The 22,989-nt window shown below is 36.2% G+C and overlaps 1 protein-coding gene across 2 annotated transcripts in view; it reads right to left on the reverse strand.

Moving 5' to 3' along the window:
- MICAL-like (protein) overlaps positions 1 to 22,989 on the reverse strand; it is a 517,823-nt gene that overhangs the window by 295,701 nt on the left and 199,133 nt on the right. For both annotated transcript variants that reach the window (XM_073976324.1, XM_073976325.1), the window contains one exon: positions 5,049 to 5,430. The gene's annotated coding sequence lies outside the window, so the exon portion shown is untranslated. The remainder of the gene's footprint in view (positions 1 to 5,048; positions 5,431 to 22,989) is intronic.

Raw genomic sequence — 22,989 nt, forward strand, 5'->3', positions numbered from 1 at the left:
TAATCAAGGATTTTTAAAAGAAAAATTTTTGAAGGATTTCCAGGTCCATAATCGTAGATTTTTTAAATAATTATTTATTACGGATTTTCAGGCCTATAGTTGTGGATTTTTTAAATAAATATTTTGTTCTGGTGTTTTTTTTGGAAAGCCGAAAAGTGAGCATGATTCTCATTAACAAGAGAATACTCGATGTTTAAAGAGTTCAGGTTTTCACTAAAAAATCATCATTTCAAAAACTGAAAATCCAATTGATAATTCCCTTCGCCGGGATGAAATCATGATATTGGTAGCGATCAGTAAATTTTGCAAGCTGTCAGTACGTTTTGTAAACATTATTCTCTGCAAAGAGGATAGTAATGAAGTTAAGCCAATGGAGGAATACTCCAGACTTAAGCAATCATTTATTATTTTAAATAAATATTTATTAATCCATGATTTTTTAAATAAGTATTTTTGAAGGATTTTCAGTCCCATATTTGAGGATTTTTTAAATAAATATTCTTGAAGGATTTTCAGGACCATAATCGAGGATTTTTTAAATAAATATTTTTGAAGGATTTGCAGGACCATAATCGTGGATTTTTTAAATAAATATTTTTGAAAGATTTTCAGGCCCCAAAGATTTGAAAGATTTTCAGTCCCATAATCGTGGATTTTTTTAAATAAATATTTTTGAAATATTTTCAGTCCCATAATCGTGGATTTTTTAAATAAATATTTTTGAAAGATTTTCAGGTCCCAAATCGTGGATTTTTTAAATAAATATTTTTGAACGATTTTCAGGCCCCAAATCGTGGATTTTTTAAATAAATATTTTTGAAAGATTTTCAGTCCCATAATCGTAGATTTTTTAAACAAAAATTCTTGAAGGACTTTCAGGCCGATAATCGTTGATTTTTAAATAAATTTGTCAGCCCCTAATCGGGGCATTTTTTAAATAAATATTTTTGAAGGATTTTCAGGCCCATAATCCAGGATTTTTTAAATAAATATTTTTGAAAGATTTTCAGACCCATATTTGTGGATTTTTTAAATAAACATTTTTGAAGTATTCTTAGGCCCATAATCGTGGATTTTTAAAATAATTTTTTTTGAAGAATTTCCAGTCCCATAATCCGGAGTTTTTTAAATAAATATTTGTCAAGGATTTTCAGGTCCATAAGCATGTATTTTTAAATAAATATTTTTGAAGGATTTTCAGGCCCATTGTCGTGGATTTTTTAAATAAATATTTATTATTGGAGTGTTTTTTAAATAAATATTTTTGTAGGATTTTCAGGTCAATAGTCGTGGATTTTTTAAATAAATATTTATTATTCGGGGATTTTTTAAATAAATATTTTTGTAGGATTTTCAGGCCCATAGTCGTGGATTTTTTAAATAAATATTTATTAAAGATTTTCAGGTCCATAGTAGTGGATTTTTTAAAGAAATATTTATTAAGGATTTTCAGGCCCATAGTCGTGGATTTTTTAAATAAATATTTATTATTTTAAATAAATATTTATTAATCCATGATTTTTAAATAAGTATTTTTGAAAGATTTTCAGTCCCATATTTGAGGATTTTTTAAACAAATATTTTTGAAAGATTTTCAGGACCATAATCGTGGATTTAAGTAAATATTTTTGGAGGATCTTCAGGATCAAAATCGTTTTTTAAATAAATATTTTTGAAGGATTTTCTGGCCCATAATCGGTAATTTTTTAAATAAATATTTTTGAAAGATTTTCAGTCCCATAATAATGGAATTTTTATGCAAAGATAATTTGACCACTCCCACTATTTTCAATTTTAATTTTTCTTAAAAAACTACTGAACCGATTTTCTTGAAATCTTCAGGGAATGTACAGGGATGTACCCCGAAAACAGGCTACATATTTTTTGAAATTCCAGAGGGGGCGGCGTACCTTCCCTATGCGATATTTAAAAAAAATGCTATATTTGCAAAAATTACACATGTGTTGTTTTAAAAATTTACGGATCAATCTACAATCTAGGTACACCTTTGGGGCCTAAAGACCCGACCACGCCTGCGTTTCAAACATGTTATATCTCCAATAAAACTGAACCGATTTCCAGCAGCAAAAGCTTAATGTTTGACGTTTTTATGTATATTTTATGAATTTTGGAGGAGGAGGGGCACCTTCCCCACGCCTTTTTTTAAACACTATATGTATAAGCCAAACGTATGATTATATCGGTTTCAGCATAAATTTTGGGAGGCAATGGGGTTGTGTGTACCCTAGGTACATATTTGGAGACAAAATAACGGACCACGCCCACTTTTTTTTAAATATGTAATATCTTGGAAACTGATGACCACGCCCACTCTTTTCAATATATTATTTTTCCAAAACTACTGAACCTAATTTCATGCAATTTTCAGAAAATGTTCATGAATATCCCGTGGTCAACAGTGCTATATATTTGTAGACGAATTTCGGGGGCATATTGTTTTATAACAAATTAATTTTCGAGACAACGCACAGTGGTTCCACCCATTGACCAAAAATAAAAAAAATTATTTCCCCATGTCCATTTTTGCATCGTAAGATAATCGGTGCTTTTGTTTGTGACATTTTGTGTTAACAGCATACAACAATTAATAACATATACCCCCTCTAGAGGGGAAAGTGGGGAATGCTGCGCTCATGGTTTCTTAAAACAATCTTCGAAGCAGCACAAATCTGTTACCAGCGACTTAGCTTGATATTTACACTGGAAATATTTTTGGTCCCTTTCTCCGTACAAGCGGATCAACTGTGCAACGGTAGTTGCGTCCCTGATCAAGAAAAACGATATCTTTACTAATTTCCTTAAATAGTGAGGTTTAACGGCCCATCAGCCATGAAAAACTAAAACATATAAGTATCAATAAGCGGGAAAATCTTACTTACCCATTTTTTAACTTTTATAATTAGATAGTTTTAGGATAAAAATCATCAACGGGCGAAAAACCCCGACAAAGTCCGTAAGAGAAATGAAAGGTTACAGACAAAATCTATTGAAAAATTTAAAATCTTCCTCAGTTTGACAATGGACCGAAGAAGTGAGGTAGAAAATACCTAGTTTTGGATTGTCAAGCATAAAATCCATAAAAAGTTATCGTTAAAACTCATTACGACGGGCCAACAACGGCGACCGGGGTCTGCTAGTATAAAATAAAAATATAAAATATTATTGCCACTGAAAACAATTGTTTTCCTTGTCTATCTCTGATGCATAATCCCAGCATTTTTACTTAGTTTTACATTTTGTCATAAAAATTAAGATCGGCGATTTGCGATTTTATGATTTTATTTAAATTTACATATAAATATAACAATAGCTTTGCTTACGGCAGATTAGCCAGCAGGATTTAATGATTCAGTAATTGCCATTTTTACAGCTGTGACGATTTTATTAACTCTTAAAGAAAGATCAAGTTATGGGCTCATTACAATAATTTCAAATTAACATAAAAGTCATTTATTCTCCCTAGTCAAAAACCCCCCAAAATGGCAAACAAAACAACAACAATTTTCAAACTTTAATTTTTTAATAGAATCTGATAAAATGTTGACTTGCCACATAAGTATCAATTACAAAACAACGATATAATTTTTAATTACTTTGAAGAAAGAAAAAAAGCGGACAAAAACATGGCACCCACTTAACAGTGATACTGGTTAGCCCCCATCTAAAAACCGACAAATACCAGGAGATCCATGAATGTTTAACATGCAAATTTACATCCTTTTAATTGGTTATCTGATCCAGACGTAGCACACACATGTACGTTGTTGCCATATGCTGCAGACACTTGTGGAGTGATTGGCTGTTGGCTGCTTGAACCATGAAAAGTCATAGGCCAAAAAATTAACAGACGAAAAATTGGAAAAATTGTTGAAAACAACTTTATAGCCGTATTATAAGAGCCAACTACAAAATGGCTAACAAAAAGTTTAAAACGTAAAGCTTAAAAAAAATAATATGCATAAAAATAAACTAATAAAAACATAATTGAAGTGATATAAACAAAAAAAGAAACAACAACAGCTACATGGCCCCTAAACATAAAAAAGGCTCATGGCAAAATACGAGTAGACTGACGACGGCTAACAAAAAAAAGTTCAACTTAATTCCAAAAGTGATTTTTGCCTTGAGTAACCTAACAGCTGTCCGAGGAAATAAAAGATTGTCGAATCGATGTTGTTTAGTTTATGCTTGTTTTGTTTGGCCGTTTACTATTGCCTGGGTTTTTGGCCACTTTGACGCTGCCATGTCTGGTCAAAATCATAATGGTAATGATAAACAGTGTTTGGTATTGCAATTTGTAAAGACTCCTTTTAAGTAACAGCAACTTCTGTGTACAGAGTGAATATTAGTGCTCAGGGGTGTGAAAATAAAAAATAAGGATTATATTTAAAAATATATGAAATATATATATAAACTATTTTCCCAAAAATTGATGTCAGTGATTGCAAAGATCTCAATGTCAAATCCAAAAAATTTAATAATTTCTGAACCATCTATGTAAAAAACACCTAACCTTGACATGTCAATTGTTCTCCCTAAATAGTTGCTTTCCAAACACTGTGTGGCCACAGATACGAGTATGCCATTATGGAGGCGACCAATAAGTAAATGCCAAAAAGAAACAGTCAAGCTTGACTCGTACCAAATGCAAGTTTGCTTGCATAGCACTTTTGGATTATGCACGAAGTTACACAAACGCTAACATAAATTAAAGGATTACAATTGTTCCACGAATCAATTGATGATGGTGGTTCGATGCTTGCTTCGTTGGTTATGCTTCTAAATGGCAACGAAATGGAAAGTGTTGTATTGAGGTAAAATGTTATGTTGGCCGCTTGGTTAGTTAAACTATTACAAAATCCATGCAAAATGTCAACCAGTCAGGGACATAACGAATTTGAAGATGTGCTACAGCAAGCAGCCAGGTGTTTCAAAAAAGTCAAAATTGTTTGGAAGTAGGGACAATACAATTCCGCGTACATAGAAGTTCAGTAAGAGTATATTTTTCCTAAAATAATAGTACTTACATAGGTATTGAGAGCCACCGTGAGGCAGTGAAAAGCACTCACTGAACATCAAAATTTTCGGCGATGGCAAATCATCTCAGAATATTGTTGGTGACATTTCCAGAGTATTTCAGCCATGAAAAACTTCTCTTTAAGTGGTGACGTAAGACACTCCATTCAGACTTTGCAATAAAAAGTAGTTTCCATATCATTGAGCCAATATAAATCGGCGTGAACTCATTGATATGAAAGAAATCTCCCTTGTCCCTTCGCAACCAGTACGCACAAGAAGAGATTATATCCATGTCATGGGATTTTCGGTTGATAGGACGGGGCATGGATACATTCCCCATGTTACCCTCGGATTCGAAATGTATGTAGCAACCGGACATTTCTTTGTACCCTGTAAAATAAACAAACAATTATCTTTAAAATATTTAGTTAAAATAAATAACTATGTATAGAGAGAAGAAGGAAGCTATATAAATTTATGATGTCATTAGGAACACCCTCACATATCATCTGGTGCGTTTGGTTAACACCACCGTCTCAATTAGTTCCAGGTCAGGGGTGCACCATTGTTCACAAACGTTTTTCACAGGCGAAAAAGTCTGTAAATTTTTAACGGGTAGAGATATTTGTCATAACAACCAAATATCTTGAGGGGTGACCCCCACTTGTAAAGCCCAACAAGTGAAAAAGTATCAGTTCTTCTTGGACATTTGAACTTGACGACAAACATGTGGATTAGGATTAAAGTTCAAAAGTGTTGTGGAAGAGGTACTTAAAGTGGATCTTATTTTGGGTGTCATATCTTTTCGATACACAACGCGCCCTCTAGCCAATTCAGTGAGTCATCGTATAACTTTTGGGCCAATAAGACGGGCAGCATGGACTTGTCCACGCTGTAAACAGGACCACATCGCTGTAGACAGGACCACAACGAAAAGCATCGGTATAAATTTCCAAAGGATCTTCGAATGTTGAAGGAGGAGAGGTCCGATACGGGCCATTTTAGAAGTTAAAAAATTTGGACAAACTACACGCAGAGAAAAAATATTTTTCGGTTTTGTTGGAACAAAAATATCTATTTTGGTTCCAAAAATGTATAAACATTGTAATCCAAATCCAAAAATACCATCTTTTGTTCCGAACATAGAAAACAAAAACAACTTTTGAATTTCCGCAATATTGTAAAAATTGTTAACAATACCGATTGTAGGAACAATCATGATCTAAATTTTTTACAAAACATATTGTCAGCCCTGAAAACCAGATACTAAATTTTTTGATTTGAGTGTATATACTTCTCATACACTTTCCACACAACTTTGATATATATATCGCGTATAAAATTACGAGCATTGATGAACGCAATACATGGTTTACTACTTTAGCTGACGGCAAAGACAAACAAAAAGCCACAAGAAGCCACCACAACATAAGGAATAATTAAACACCATAACAAACATGAAAAGGAAAGAAGAATGAAACAAAACAGAAACAAATAAAGACAAGAGTCTCATTGTTGGTATACATACACACAAAAACAAAGATAAAGGCAGCATGTCATACAAACACCACAACTCACCAAAATTGTTTTTTCAACACGGCGTCGAATAGCGAGAGAAGAGAAAAAAATTTTCGAAGAAAAGAGAGAAATAGTGTTCAGTCGACACAAACTATTTTTGGATTCACAATACTAAATAAGGAATCCAACAATATGTTAACAATACATATTTTACTCTTGGAATATTGTTGGATCAAACATATTTTTTTCTCTGCGTGTATTAGGAGATCCAAATTTTGGACCAAATTGGTTGCACCGTTCAAGACATAAGTGCATACCATTTTAGTGACATTTTTTAAATATTGTGGGGAAGTACCGGAAGTTGTTGACCGGTATTGCCCATCTTCGAACTGAAACTAAGCTTGGACAAAATAAAACGAATGCCAAATTTTAGACCAAATCGGTTGATCAGTTCGAGAGTTATAGTGCTCTTCAGCCACTACATATGGTGCCATAGGGGTTTTTTTACACATTTCGAGCTGTTTCTCAAGAAGTATGGACTCGCCCTCGAAACAACATTTATCGTCGTAATTGAGGCAGCAAATGTAAGTTGAGCTGATCGAAAAATGAACTTGTCCAAAATTTTGCATGAGAAGTACCCGAAGGTGTGGACCGATTGAGTCCATATTGGAGCCTTATCTAAGCCTGGTAGAGCTTTCACGATGTGCAAAGTATGGACCAAATCGGTTACTTCCTTCAAGAGTTATCGTGCATACAAATTTTCCGAACATTTTCGAACTTTTGTGGGGGAGGTACCGGAAGGAGTGGGCCGATATAACCCATCTTCGAACTCAAACTAAGTTTGGAAAAAATATTTTGGACCAAATCGGTTCATCCGTTCGAGTAATTGAGGCAGCGAATGCAAGTTGCTTCAACAAAAATCAAAGTGATTCGAGAGCAGGTATTAAAGTGAACTTATCTGACTTTTTGTGTGATAGGTATCCGAAGGAGTGCACAACAATTTTCCATATTCGAACCTGATCTATATCTGGTAGGTATATTAGGATGTGGACCAAATCGGTCGCTCCCTTCAAGAGTTGTCGTGCAAACAATTTTTCTTAACATTTTTGAACTTTTGTGGGGGAGGTACCTGAAGGAGTGGACCGATATGGCTTATCTTCGAACTTAAACGATGTTTTAACAAAGTATGTATAACGAAAGCCAAATTTTGGACCAAATCGGTTAACCATTTAGGAAGTTATCTAGCGATCCAACAACTATACACGGTGTCATAGGGGTTTTTTGTAACTTTCAGGTTATTTTCTCAGGAAGTATGGACTTGCCCCTGATGAAATTTATACCATCGTAAGGGTGGCATTGAATACAAGTTGTTACAAAAAAAAAACGATTCGAGAGCAGGTTCTAATCTGAACTTTTCCGAAATTTTGTGAGGGAGGTACCCGAAGGAGTGGACCGATTCAGTCCATACTGGAAACTTAACTAAGTCTGGTAGAAATTTTACGATGTGCAAAGTATGGAGTTATCGTGCGCACAAATTTTTCGAACATTTTCGAACTTTTGTGGTGGAGGTACCGGAAGGAGTGGACCGATATAACCCATCTTCAAACTGAAACTAAGTTTGGACATAATATCGTGCGCACCAAACAGCCAGACAGACAGACGGACTGACATTGCTAAATCGACTCCAAATTGTCTGAAACTGATTTCGTCCAAACATACATGGGGTCTAAAACCATTATTTCGATGTGGCACATTTTGCCCGTACGAAAGTGTATATACCCTCGTTAGCATAACTTCTGAGGAAATAAAAAAGGTTCTGCACAAACCACTTTGAAAATTTTATTTTTGACAAAATTTTGTGAAGTGAAATTTTTTTTCAACAAATTTTTTCCTGTTGAAGGAATGAATGGCTTTTTTCCTATTAATGACTAAAAAACTTTTATTCCATTTAAATTTTAAACAAGTAAAAAAGTATCAGCCGGAAGATTGAAATATTTTTTCCAAAAAAAATATGCATTTAGGGTTTTCAAAATATTGGGCGTATGAACCGACAAAAGTGTGGATAAGATTAAAGCTCAAAAATTTGAAGCGATAAAGATAGATAGGTCTTTTTTTATCACACTAGCCTACGAAAAACATAATATTCCTGTAAACAGGGCCACTTGGAAAACCTTCGGTTAAAATGTACAAAGGATCCTCGAACATACACTTAACCACACAAAAATGTTGAACACTTGTGTGGGTGGTACCATAAGGATTGGACATATAGGGCCCAAATTTGAACATAAATTAAGTTTCGACAATATTTAGAGATACAAAGTTTGGACCAAATCGGTTGCTATGACTTAAACGTAGTTTGGACGGTGTCAGAGGGGTTTTCTGTACATTTCAGGCTATTTTCTGAGGAAGGGGCAAGTCCCCTGATGAAACTTAAAGCGTCGTAAGGGGGCAGTAAATGCAAGTAGGTACAAGAAAAATCGAAGCGATTCGAGCGCAGGTCATAAACTGTACTTTAGGTCCAAATTTTGGACCGAATCGGGGGTCCTTTCGAGAGTTATCGTGCGCACCCGCCAGCCAGACAGACAGACAGACGGACATGGCTAAATTAACTCCAAATTGTCTGAAACACATTTCGTCCAAACATACTTGGGGTCTAAAACCATTATTTCGATGAGGCACATTTTGCTCGTATGAAAGTGTATATATGTACCCTCTTTAGCATAAATACTGAGGGTATAAAAAAGCTTAAACTTTACATGTTCCAAATTTTGTGTGGGTACGATGTTCGTTCCATATTTGGACGGAATTCAAGTATGTACGCTAGTGTTATGTTAGGCACAACCAAGTTTAGTTAGTCCCGGCAGATTTTTTGGAGCTCCAGAGCCATTATCTCAAAAAGTATGGACTTGTCCCCGAAAAAGAATACACCGTCAAGGAAAAGAATACAAAGTCAAAATTTCGATTTTTAACAAAAATGTGCCGTTTATTGACCATTAATCGGTCAAGAAAATTTTAAGGAAAATTCTCTTATTTGAAGACAAAATTTTGATGTATTTAATAAACTCATAAAAATATATGAGAACTGAACACCAAATTTCTGTAATTTTGGGTGGATAATGTGGCTAAATCCTTAAAAACCCGAAAATTGGGCGGTACCGTTCCACGGGGGTTATATCAAAACGTGAACCTATCTATATCAACACTTCTCTGTAAAAATATTTTGCAAGACCTGGCGAAGACTAAATACCAAATAATGTGGCTAAAACCTTGAAAATACCGAAAATCGGGCGATACCGTTCTATTGGAGCTATATCTAACCGTGGACCTATGTACATCATTTTTATCGGAAAAGTTTTTTGGTCTATCGGAAACCCTCAAAGCAAAATGTCGGCATATTTGGGCGTGAAACATATGTAAAATCTTCAAAATTCCGAAAATCGTGAGATACCGTTATATGGGTCCATATCAAAACTTGGACCTATGTCCATAATTTTTATCGGAAAAGTTTTTTGTAAAGAGAAAACCCCGTATTTCAAAATTCAACCAATTTGGTTGATAAGTTTAGCTAAAATATTCAAAATACCGAAACATTAAAAAGTACCGTTGCATGGGGACTATCCCAAAACCTGGACCGACCTTCCCAATTGTTTGCTCTCGACACTGTCAGTGAACTATAAGTATTTATACCAAAATTCATCTGCCAACGCCAACTCCTTTTATATTTGACCACCGTTTATTTGAACTCGCGACATAGTGCAGCGTTTTTTGAGGTTATGCGCCATTATCTCGGGAACTATAGGCTTGCCCTCGAAAAAAATTACAATGACGTAACGGGGGCCGCACTAACATCGTGTTACAAAAAATTTCATAACGATTTGTAAGGTGTCACTAAACTGCACTTATTTCAAATTTTGCGTGGGAGGTACCTGAAGGAGTGGACAGATATAATCCATATTCGACACCTCCACTTGATGTGAGCCTAGAGGTAGTATTACCATATGCAGAGTTTGGTTCAATTCGGTTACTCCCTTCGAGAGTTATCGTGCGCACAAGTTTTACGACAATTTTTGAACATTTGTGGGGGAGGTACCTGAAGGAGTGGACCTATATGGCCCATCTTCGAACTTTAATCAAATCTGTTATATCCCTAATACCCCTATTTATTTTTGGCGATGATCGTGAAATATTTTGTTAGTGAAATGGACCAAAAATAAAATGTTTATCCGATTTTGTAGATCGCAATGATGGTCTGAACGACGCGAGAGATTGGGTTTACGACAAAGAAGAAGCTTGCAATTTAACATGACAATATTTAGCGGGTGAAATGGACCAAACCTTTGTGTGAAAAATTGTACAATTTTTGGTGACTACAGATTTAGTTCTGGAAGACATATTCCATTCTCCGTTAGTTATATTTAAAAGGGGAACTCTAAACCTTTAATGCCAATTATGCTGATGTACGACGTCAGATAGCATAGACACAGCCTATTATATACACAAAGATCCCACAGTTTTAATTGTGTGTAGTGTGACCATAATCACACTAGAGGTAACATTTAAATTTTAATAATGACAAATTTTGGCACAAAAAAAAACAATAACATGTCGCAATCACACAAAAACTGCGTGGAAAACAGTGCCCAGAGAAAAAGGTGTAGGATATCACACGGTCGGACCCTTCTGACTATTTTAGTCCTCTCTGACTTGTTTTCTCTTTTACTCATATCTATTATGACTGGACTATAACTGCATTTGGAAGATTCCGTAGGGTATCTCTAACATTCATAAATATCATACCCGAAAACCAACCACAAATCCGTGCCTGGCAAAATGTTAATGTCTGCATTAACGTTAACCTTTTTCACTTTAAACTTTTATTTATGTAAGCCATGAAAAATATGTGCAAATTTTACATAAAGTCTTTATTAGTTTTTGATGAGCTCAAAGGCGGCAACAGCGCAGCACAGCAAACAAAACCAAACACTCAAGTAAAGCAAACAATAATTAATTTTCCCCCATTACGAAAGCCGGAATATTTGTTGTTGACTTTGGGCATTGCAATTAGTAAAGCTGAGGGATTCTAGTCCAGCAATGAGGCAGCCAGCAGCAGCACGCGTTTCTTTAATTCCAAACAATAGAAATGGACAGTCATAACATCGGTTGGTGTGCTACGAATGAAGTCTTGCAAATGCCGCAAATTGTTGTGGCAAGTGTACGCAATAGCATTAAGAAAAGTGACGAACGTAGAGAAATATCAATGGATTCTATGATAGATAGGGTTTCCTCTCATTTCATGTTTATTTCCCAGATGTTTTGTAGTTTTTTAATGGTTGTCATTCGGCCCAAGTCTCTGGCGGCGGCCTGTTCCTTTGTAAGAAGCCAGAATAATCTTGGTTTGCAAACAATGTTGTTGGGATATTTAAGGAATTTTTGCTAGGAAATATGACACCTAGACGTGAGAATTTTTATAATGTACTTGTCGTCTTTCCTACCTTAGCATACTCAATTGGAAATATGTTTCCCGCACTTCTTTGTTGCAATGTGTTGAGTTAATTTTACTGCTACCATCGAGACAACAGGTTTGTAAGTTAAACGCGTTTGTGTCTTAAGTCTTTCGTTTCATTTTTTGATGCTGTTCTGCTTGTAATTCAAGAACTTAACAATGTTTATACAGACAAAAATCAAATCACAATAACATTAATAATAACAACAACGGGGCTGAGGTATATCATTTTGCTCTGTTTTGTAACCCATTTGGTTGTTGGTATAAATTTCCAAAGCTTGTGTTTGCTACAACCAACACAGCGGCTACTATATCGCAGCAATTAAATTGTCTTCAAAAATGTTTAAATATCAGGAAGCTTTATGTTGCGAATTGCGCACAGAAACACCATGAGTGGCAGTAGTTGTTGCAACAACAACATCACTAGATCAAGAGAGTGAAAACTACAACAAACTATGGCATGTTCCACATTTTGTTTTCCGCATTTTGAACAAGTGTTTGTTGCAACGTTGTGTGTGTGTGTCTTACTTACCTCCAAAAAAGGAGATAATTGTACAAAACAGGCAAACGCTTGCCGGCTGCATTAATTCAATTAAAGCATAAAATTAGTAAAACGCTAACAAAATGGCTCTCTCACATGAAGCGGAACAAATTTATATATTTATAGACACAAAAAAAGGTGGCTGAAGATACATTTCAAAGATTATTTCAAAATACATGATCAAGTCATGTTTTCTTATAATCTCAAGGAAAGATTTGTCCGACATAACTCTGTTTTGTTATATTTGGTTTTATTTTGAGGAAATAATTTAGTTGTTAATAAACGTACATAACTGTTGTGATATTCGCCGAGATATTGTCGAATTAGTTATTTTTGATATGTTGTTGTCATTTAGAATATGATTGATAGGCTGTAAAAGAAAGATGCTTCCTATTTTCGTTCAAAGGAAACACATATTCAACAACACCCATAACTGGTGATTAAAACTAATTGCATAATATTTAAATATTGGGAATCCTGTAGCCGAGAAGAAAACATAAGTTTCAACGTTTCAGGTAGAGTGTAGTGGTATGCCAGTTGTTAAAGTGGGTGATTGCGAATCAAATAAATAACCACAAATGCTTCAATGAATGCTTTTCATCCTTCGATAACCGAAGTCTTTAATATAATGTCGGAATACTAACCCACCAGGGTGACGTAGGGGATGGAAGATACCAAGCAACGGTCCTGACCAGTTTTAACATGGCAAAGCCCAGGATTTATCTTGGTCCCTCTTTCATCCCAAGTGGACACTGACCTCCCCGTGGTGGCACCTGGGGAACTGCCTTTAACACCCGTTAAAGGTAGTGCCGCGCGTTCACCCATAAGAACGTTAAAAACTTGGGTTTGGGCGAAGGGTTAGTAACCATCCCCTAGAAAAAAAAACAGCCTACTATGAAAAAACGAAAGAAAAGAAAAACAAACCCCTCTAAAGTTGACGAACCCCGCAAACGTTAAGGACCATGATCTGCGAATCTGCACCTGGAATGTTCGCACTCTTTATAGAGAAGGTGCAGTCTTCGCATTGGCAGAGGTACTTGAAAAGTACAATACCGATATTACTGCCATACAGGAAATACGATGGATTGGGAAAGGTGTCGCAACAACACCTAAAGGTGACGCACTGTATTATAGCTGCCATGACGTAAAGCATGAATTTGGTTGTGGATTCGTAGTTAGTCGGAGACTAAAACATCTGGTATCCAGCTTCACTCCAGTGAATGAAAGACTTGCTGCAATTCGGATAAAAGCTAAATTCTTCAACCTTGTTGCAGCAAAGGTACGCACCCGCTTAAACGTAGCAAACAAAGTACGAACAGACACAACACGAAAACTAGTCATCGGTAAGCTGCAATCACAACAGATAGCCACAGTGTATTCCACTCAACTAGCCCAATTGCTTAATCAAAGCACTCCTCATCCCGATAACATATCAGCGCAATTGCAAAGCATTGCCCACTCCATGCAAACAACCGCAAAATCCATACTTGGATACCAGAGACCTCCACCAAGGAATCCATGGTATGATGAGGAGTGTCGTGCTGCTACCCCGAAGAGAAAAATGCGGCATATAGGGCTACTTTACAATCCGTAGCAACGCGTAGCGCACGAGAGAGATACAGGGAGAAAAGGAGAGAGGAGAAACGTCTTTTCCGCAGGAAAAAGAGAGAGTTGAAAAAGCGGAAGTGTGAAAAAATCGACATGTACAGGAGCCAGAATGAAGTCCGAAAATTATACCAAAGAGTCAAGCATCAAACTGATGGCTTTGGTACAGGCACATCCTCCTGTAGAGACCAGCAAGGTAATTTGGTAACTGATACAGATAGTGTACTCAGGATATGGAAAGAACATTTTTCAAATCTGTTGGTATCCAATAGCAGCGAAGACGACGAAGATACCACAGTCCCAATCCCAGAAGATGGTATTGAATGTATACCGTCCAGCCAAGATGAGGTAAAGACAGCAATAAATCGGCTGAAGAATAATAAGGCAGCAGGGGCCGATGGCTTACCAAAACCGGAGGCGACACGCTGATAAGGTGTATTCATCAGCTAGTTAGCACCATCTGGCAGGAAGAACGAGTACCCGACGATTGGAACCTGAGTATCCTGTGCCCCGTCCACAAGAAGGGAGATAAGACTGTATGCTCTAACTATAGGGGCATAAGTCTACTCCCTATTGCCTACAATATCGTGTCAGGGATATTGTGCGAACGACTAACGCCTATGGTCAACGAGATAATTGGACCATACCAATGCGGCTTTAGACCTGGCAAGTCCACCATTGACCAGATATTTACCCTGCGACAAATCCTGGAGAAGACCCAAGAGATGCAGATCGACCACCTTTTTGTCGATTATAAAGCAGCCTTCGACAGCCCGCTGCGTTCCAAGGTGTTCCAAGCCATGTCTGAATTTGGTATCCCCGCAAAGCTCATCCGGCTGACATTAACTGACACGAGGTCCTCAGTTAAAATAGGAAAGAACCTCTCCGAAGAGTTTGGTACCAAAAGAGGTTTCAGACAAGGAGACAGCCTTTCGTGTGACCTCTTCAACATCCTGCTAGAAAAGGTTATACGAGAGGCAAACGTCAAAAGAAGTGGCACAATCTACACCAATAGTCACATGTTACTTGCTTATGCTGATGATATAGACATCATGGGCCGATCAGTAAAAGAAGTAACTGATACCTTTATAAAGGTCGAAGGAGAATCTGCTAAGGTGGGTCTGGCGGTAAACGGTGAGAAGACCAAGTTGATGGTGTCGACGCGCAATGCGTCCATTGAGATCGGACCAACTGTTGAAGTTGGTTCCTATAATTTTGAGGTAGTAAAAGACTTCGTATACCTCGGCACCTCCGTAAACACAACAAACGACATCAGTTGTGAAATAAAAAGAAGAATTGTATTGGCCAACAGATGCTACTTTGGTTTAAGTAAGCGGTTTAAAAACAAAGCCACATCTCGTCAAAAAAAATAACGCTCTACAAAACACTGATACTACCCGTGCTGATGTATGGCTCCGAAGCCTGGGTACTTGCGCAGACATGGCAGTGCTTGGTGTGTTTGAGAGAAAAATTCTTCGAAAGATCTACGTACCAATCTGCGTTGACGGTGAATATCGACGTCGCATGAACCACGAGCTGTATCTGCTATACAACGACATCAATATTGTTAAACGTATCGAGATGCAGCGATTGCGTTGGCTAGGCCATATCATAAGAATGAGCGATGATGAACCCGCTAAAAAGGCGTATAAATACGGACCGCTTGGCGGTGCACGCAGAATTGGCAGGCCAAGGAATAGATGGCGAAAAACAAGTGGATGATGAGATGAAAAGGCGCGGTATTCCAGAGTGCAAAGCAACAAATAGAGAGGAATGGAGATCTCTTCTTAGTTCGGCCTATAGAACAAATGTTCTGTAATGGGCCAGCTAAGTAAATAAGTACTAACCCACCTCGAGAACAATTGAGGCTGACTGACGCACAGTGTCAAGTACTTCGGAATGCAAATTTATTGATGACTAGCAAAGTGCCCGCTACTTCGTATGCGGAAAGGATATAAAAAACAAATAAACAGTATAAAATATGAAAATGGCGAACACTGAAAATTTTATTGCACTAATACCAATTTTAATCAATATTTATTGTTATTTTAGTACTGTTCGAATCCTCTTTAATTCGATTTGAAAAAGATCAGCAGTATCTCACCCTTACATATTAACAGCGATACCAACTTTGCACACCAATACTCACCCTAAATCCAAAGAATACAGATTTCAGCACTGTCTCTACACCCAACAACAAATTGAGTGCCATTAAGTACTCTTCGTACCCATAAGTACGAATTTCCAAAACTACCTCAATCCTACTCTTCAACAATAATCTCAATTCCAAATTTCAGGATTCCAGATTCCAAATCCCAATTGTACGAAATGTAATACTTTTCGTTCTCATAAGTACGAATTTCCAAAACAACCACAATCCTACACTCCAACAAAAATCTCAATTCCACATTTCAGGATTCCAGTTTTATCCATTCACCCAAATCCCCATTGTACAAAATTTAGTACCATTTAGTACTTTTTGTACTCTAAGTACGAATTTCCAAAACTCCTTAGTTCTACACTGCAACAGTAATGTCAATTCCGAATTTGAGGATTCCAGCTCTATCCGTTCACCCAAATCCAATTTGTACTATATATAGTACCATTTAGCACTGTTCGTACACATAAGTAAAAATTTCCAAGAGTACCTCAATTCTATACTTCAACAATAATCTCAATTACGAATTCAGGATTCGTTCACTCAAATCACCATCGAACCAAATTTTGTACCATTTAGTACTTTGGTCACTTCATCAGCGACACTCAGTCTAAATTTGAGGAATCAAGCTCTATCCGTTCACCCAAATACAAATTGTACTAAATTTACTACCACTTAGTACTGTTCGTACACATAAGTACGAATTTCCAAAACTTCCTCAATCCTACACTCCACCAGTAGTCTCAACTTCAAATTTCGAGATTCCAACTCTATCTGTTCACCCAAATCGTAATTGTACCAAATTTAGTACCACTTAGTACTTTTCGTACCCATAAGTACGAATTTTCAAAACTATTTCCATTCTATTGTCTAACATCAGCCTTAATTCAAATTTCAGGATTCCAGCTCTATCCGTTCGCCTAAATCGTAATTGTTCCAAATTTAGTATCATTTAGTACTTTTCGTACCCATAAGTACGAATATTCAAAACTACTTTCGTTCTACTCTCCAAGAATAGCCTTAGTTCAAAATTTCAGGATTCCAGCTCCATCCGTTCGCCCAAATCGTAATTGTACCAAACTTAGTATCATTTAGTACTTTTCGTACCCATAAATACGAATTTTCAAAACTACTTCCGTTCCACTCTCTAATAGCAGCCTTAATTCAAATTTCAGGATTCCAGCTCTATCCGTTCGCCTAAATCGTAATTGTTCCAAATTTAGTATCATTTAGTACTTTTCGTATCCATAAGTACGAATTTTCAAAACTACTTTCATGCTACTCTCCAACAGTAGCCTTATTTCAAAATTTTAGGATTCCAGCTCTATCTATTCGCCCAAATCGTAATTGTACCAAATGCAGTACCATATAGTAATTTTCGTACCCATAAGTACGAATTTTCAAAACTACTTTCGTTCTACTCTCCAACAGTAGCCTAGGTCAAAATTTCAGGATTCCAGCTCCATCCGTTCGCCCAAATCGTAATTGTACCAAATTTAGTACTTTTCGTACCCATAAGAACGAATTTTAAAAACTACTTCCATTCTACCCTCCAACTATATCTTTAATCCAAAATTTCAGGATTCCAGCACTATCCGTTCGCTTAAATCATAATTGTACTAAATTTAGTATCATTTAGTACATTGCGTACCCATAAGTACGAATTTTCAAAACTACTTCCATTCTACTCACCAACAGTAACCTTAGTTCAAAATTTCAGGATTCCAGCTCTATCCGTTCGCCCAAATCGTAATTGTACCAAATTTAGTACCATTTAGTATTTTTCATACCCATGAGTACGAATTTTCAAAACTACTTCAATTTAACCCTCCAACTGCAGCCTTAATTCAAAATTTCAGGATTCCAGCTCTATCCGCTCAGCCTAAATCCAAATTGTACAAAATTTAGTACCATTTAGTACTTGTCGTACACATAAGTACGAATTTTCAAAACTGCTTCCATTCTACTCTCTAACAGCAGCCTTAATTCAAATTTCAGGATTCCAACTATATCCGTTCAGCCTATATCCAAATTGTACCAAATTTTGTAGCCTTTAGTACTTTTCGTACCCATATGTACGAATTTTCAAAACTACTTCCTTTCTACTCTCTAACATCAGGATTCCAACTCTATCCGTTCGCCTGAATCATAATTGCACCAATTTTAGTATCATTTATTACTTTTCGTACCCATAAGTACGAATTTTCAAAACTACTCCCATGCTACCCTCCAACTGTAGCTTTAATTCAAAAATTTTAGGATTCCAGCTGTATCCGTTCAACCTATATCCAAATTGTACCAAATTTAGTACCATTTAGTACTTTTTGTACCCATAAGTACGAATTTTCAAACTACTTCCATTTTACTCTCGAACAGTAGCCTTAGTTCAAAATTTCAGGATTCCAACTCTATCCGTTCGCCCAAATCATAAGTGTACCAAATTTAGTACCATTTAGTACTTTTCGTGCCCATATGTACGAATTTTCAAAACTACTTCCATTCTACTCACCAACAGTAGCCTTAGTTCAAAATTTCAGGATTCCACCTCCATCCGTTCGCCCACGTCGTAATTGTACCAAATTTAGTACAATTTAGTACTTTTCGTACCCATAAGTACGAATTTTCAAAACTACTTCCATGCTACCCTCCAACTGTAGCCTTAATTCAAACATTTCAGGATTCCAGCTCTATCCGTTCAACCTATATCCAAATTGTACCAAATTTAGTACCCTTTAGTACTTTTCGTACCCATAAGTACGAATGTTCAAAACTACTTCCATTTTACTCTCCAACTTAGTTCAAAATTTCAGGATTCCAACTCTATCCGTTCGCCCAAATCATAAGTGTACCAAATTTAGTACCATTTAGTACTTTTCGTACCCATATGTACGAATTTTCAAAACAACGTCCATTCTACCCTCTAACAGTAGCCTTAGTTCAAAATTTCAGGATTCCAGCTCCATCCGTTCGCCCACGTCGTAATTGTACCAAATGTAGTACAATTTAGTACTTTTCGTAACCATAAGTACGAATTTTCAAAACTACTTCCACGCTACCCTCCAACTGTAGCCTTAATTCAAAAATTTCAGGATTCCAGCTCTATCCGTTCAACCTTTATCCAAATTGTACCAAATTTAGTACCCTTTAGTACTTTTCGTACCCATAAGTACGAAAGTTCAAAACTACTTCCATTTTACTCTCCAACAGTAACCTTAGTTCAAAATATCAGGATTCCAACTCTATCCGTTCGCCCAAATCATAAGGGTACCAAATTTAGTACCATTTAGTACTTTTCGCACCCATAAGTACGAATTTTCAAAACTACGTCCATTCTACTCTCCAACAGTAGCCTTAATTCAAAATTTCAGGATTCCAGCTCTATCCGTTCAACCTTTATCCAAATTGTACCAAATTTAGTACCCTTTAGTACTTTTCGTACCCATAAGTACGAATGTTCAAAACTACTTCCATTTTACTCTGCAACAGTAACCTTAGTTCAAAATTTCAGGATTCCAACTCTATCCGTTCGCCCAAATCATAAGGGTACCAAATTTAGTACCATTTAGTACTTTTCGCACCCATAAGTACGAATTTTCAAAACTACGTCCATTCTACTCTCCAACAGTAGCCTTAATTCAAAATTTCAGGATTCCAGCTCTATCCGTTCGCACAAATCATAATTGTACCAAATTTAGTACCATTTAGTACTTTTCGTACACATGTGTACACTTTTCCTAAACCACCTCCTTATGTCAACCGTACCTTTTAACCTTGATTCTCACACCAAATTTCAACCTATAACCTTTATCCGTTCGCAAAGTACGAATTGGCACCAAATTTAGTACACTTTAGTACTTTTCGTACACTTATAGTTCGAATTTCTAAAAACCCTTTGGTACACCTTTCTAACTCTCCATCAGTGACCTTCATTCCAAATTTCAAAGTTCTAGCTTTACCGGTTCGCCAAATACAAACGGTACCATATTTAGTACCTTTTGGTACTTTTCGTACCGTTCTAGTACGAATTTCCAAAAACCAAGCCTTATCTGTCACCTTCGGACCAAGAGTGACCCTCACCCAAAATTTCATGATTCTAGCTTCAGCCGTTTCGTCTGGGCGTTGATGAATCAATCAGTCAGTCAGTCAGTGAATCAGTCACTCTACTCTTTTATTAATATAGACTAGCAAATTGCCCGCTACTTCGTATGCGGAAAGGATATAAAAAACAAATAAACAATATATAATATGGAAATGGCGGACACTGAAAATTTTATTGTACTTATACCAATTTTAATCAATATTTATTGTTATTTTAGTACTGTTCGTACCGCTTTAGTTCGATTTTCAAAAATATCAGCCGTATCTCACCCTTACATGTTAACATATAGACCAACATTGTACACCAATACTCACACTAAATCCAAAAAATGCAGATTCCAGCACTGTCCCTACACCCAATAGTACGATTTTCCAAAACTACCTCAATCCTTCACTTCACCAGTAACCTTAATTCCAAAAAAAAGGATTCCAGCGCTATCGGTGCACTCAAATTGTACCATTTGGTATATTTCGTGGCCATAAGTACGAATTTCAAAAAATACCTCTATGTCTCAATCCTATACTCCAATCATATTCTTACCAAATTCCAGGATTCCAGCTCTATCCGTTCCCTCAATACGCACTGTACCAAATTTAATACCATGTAGTAATTTTCGTACCCATAAGTACGAATTTCCAAAACTACCTCAATCCTACACTTCAACAATAATCTCAATTCTAAATTTCAGGATTCCAGATTCCAAATCCCAATTGTACCAAATTTAATACTTTTCGTTCCCATAAGTACGAATTTCCAAAACTACCACAATCCTACACTCCAACAGAAATCTCAATTCCACATTACAGGATTCTAGGTCTATCCGTTGACCCAAATCCAAATTATACCAAATTTAGTGCTTTTCGTATCTATAAGTACGAATTTCCAAACTACCTCAATCCTACACTTTAATCTCAGTTACGAATTTAAGGTTTCCAGCTCTATTCGTTCACCCAAATCCAAACTGTACAAAATTTAGTATTTTTCTTACCCGTAAGTAAGAACTTGCAAAACTAACTCCATGTTACACCCCAACAGCAAGCTTAATTCTAAATTTCATTATTCCAGCTCTGTTCGTTCACCCAAATCCAAATTTGGTGCTTTTTGTAGCCATAAGTACGAATTTTCAAAACTACTTCCATTTTACACTCCAAATGTAGCATACGAAGTACGAATTTCAAATTATCTCAATCCCATACTCTAACTTCAATGTTATTTCGAAATTTCAGGGCTACAGCTCTATCCGTACACACTAAATCTAAATTGTACCAAATTTAGTACCACTTAGTATTTTTCGTAACCTTAAGTACGAATTTTCTAAACAACTTCCATTCTACAATCCAACAGTAGCCAATCTAATACTCCAGCAGCAATTTTTATTCCAAATTTCAGAAATTCAGCTCTATCCGGTGACCCAAATCTTAATTGTACCAAATTTATTACTTTTCGTAACCCATAGGTACGAATTTCCAAATTATCTCCATCCTATACTACAACATCAATCTTAATTCCAGCTCCCCCCGCTCAACCTAAATCCAAATTGTACAAAATTTAGTACCATTTAGTACTTGTCGTACCCATAAGTACGAATTTTCATAACTGTTTTCATTCTTCTCTCTAATAGCAGCCTTAATTCAATTTTCAGGATTCCAGTTCTATCCGTTCGCCCAAATCGTAATTGTAATAAATTTAGTACCATTTAGTACTTTTCGTACCCATAAGTACGAGTTTTCAAAACTACTTCCGTTCTACTCTCCAACAGTAGCCTTAGTTCAAAATTTCAGGATTCCAGCTCCATCCGCTCGCCCAAATCGTAATTGCACAAAATTTAGTACCTTTTAGTACTTGTCATACCCGTAAGTACGAATTTTCAAAACTACTTCCATTCTAATCTCTAACAGCAGCCTTAATTCAAATTTCAGGATTCCAGCTCTATCCGTTCGCCCAAATCGTAATTGTACCAAATTTAGTACTATTCAGTACTTTTTGTACCCATAAGTACGAATTTTAAAAACTACATCCATTTTACTCTCCAACAGTAGCTTTAGTTCAAAATTTTAGGATTCCAGCTCTATCCGTTCGCCCAAATCATAATTGTACCAAATTTAGTACCATTTAGTACTTTTCGTACCCATAAGTACGAATTTTAAAAACTACATCCATTTTACTCTCCAACAGTAGCTTTAGTTCAAAATTTCAGGATTCCAGCTCTATCCGTTCGCCTAAATCCAAATTGTACCAAATTTAGTACCATTTAGTACTTTTCGTGCCCATAAGTACGAGTTTTCAAAACTACTTCCATTCTACCCTCCAACTGCAGCCTTAATTCAAAATTTCAGGATTCCAGCTCTATCCGCTCAACCTAAATCAAAATTGTACTAAATTTAGTACTTGTAGTACCCATAAGTACGAATTTTCAAAATTGCTTCCATTCTAATCTCTAACAGCAGCCTTAATTCAAATTTCAGGATTCCAGCTCTATCCGTTCGCCCAAATCGTAATTATACCAAATTTAGTACCATTTAGTA

The sequence above is a fragment of the Musca autumnalis genome, unplaced genomic scaffold, assembly GCF_047663935.1.
Source record: "Musca autumnalis isolate F117 unplaced genomic scaffold, ASM4766393v1 scaffold_3, whole genome shotgun sequence".
Taxonomy (NCBI): domain Eukaryota; kingdom Metazoa; phylum Arthropoda; class Insecta; order Diptera; family Muscidae; genus Musca; species Musca autumnalis.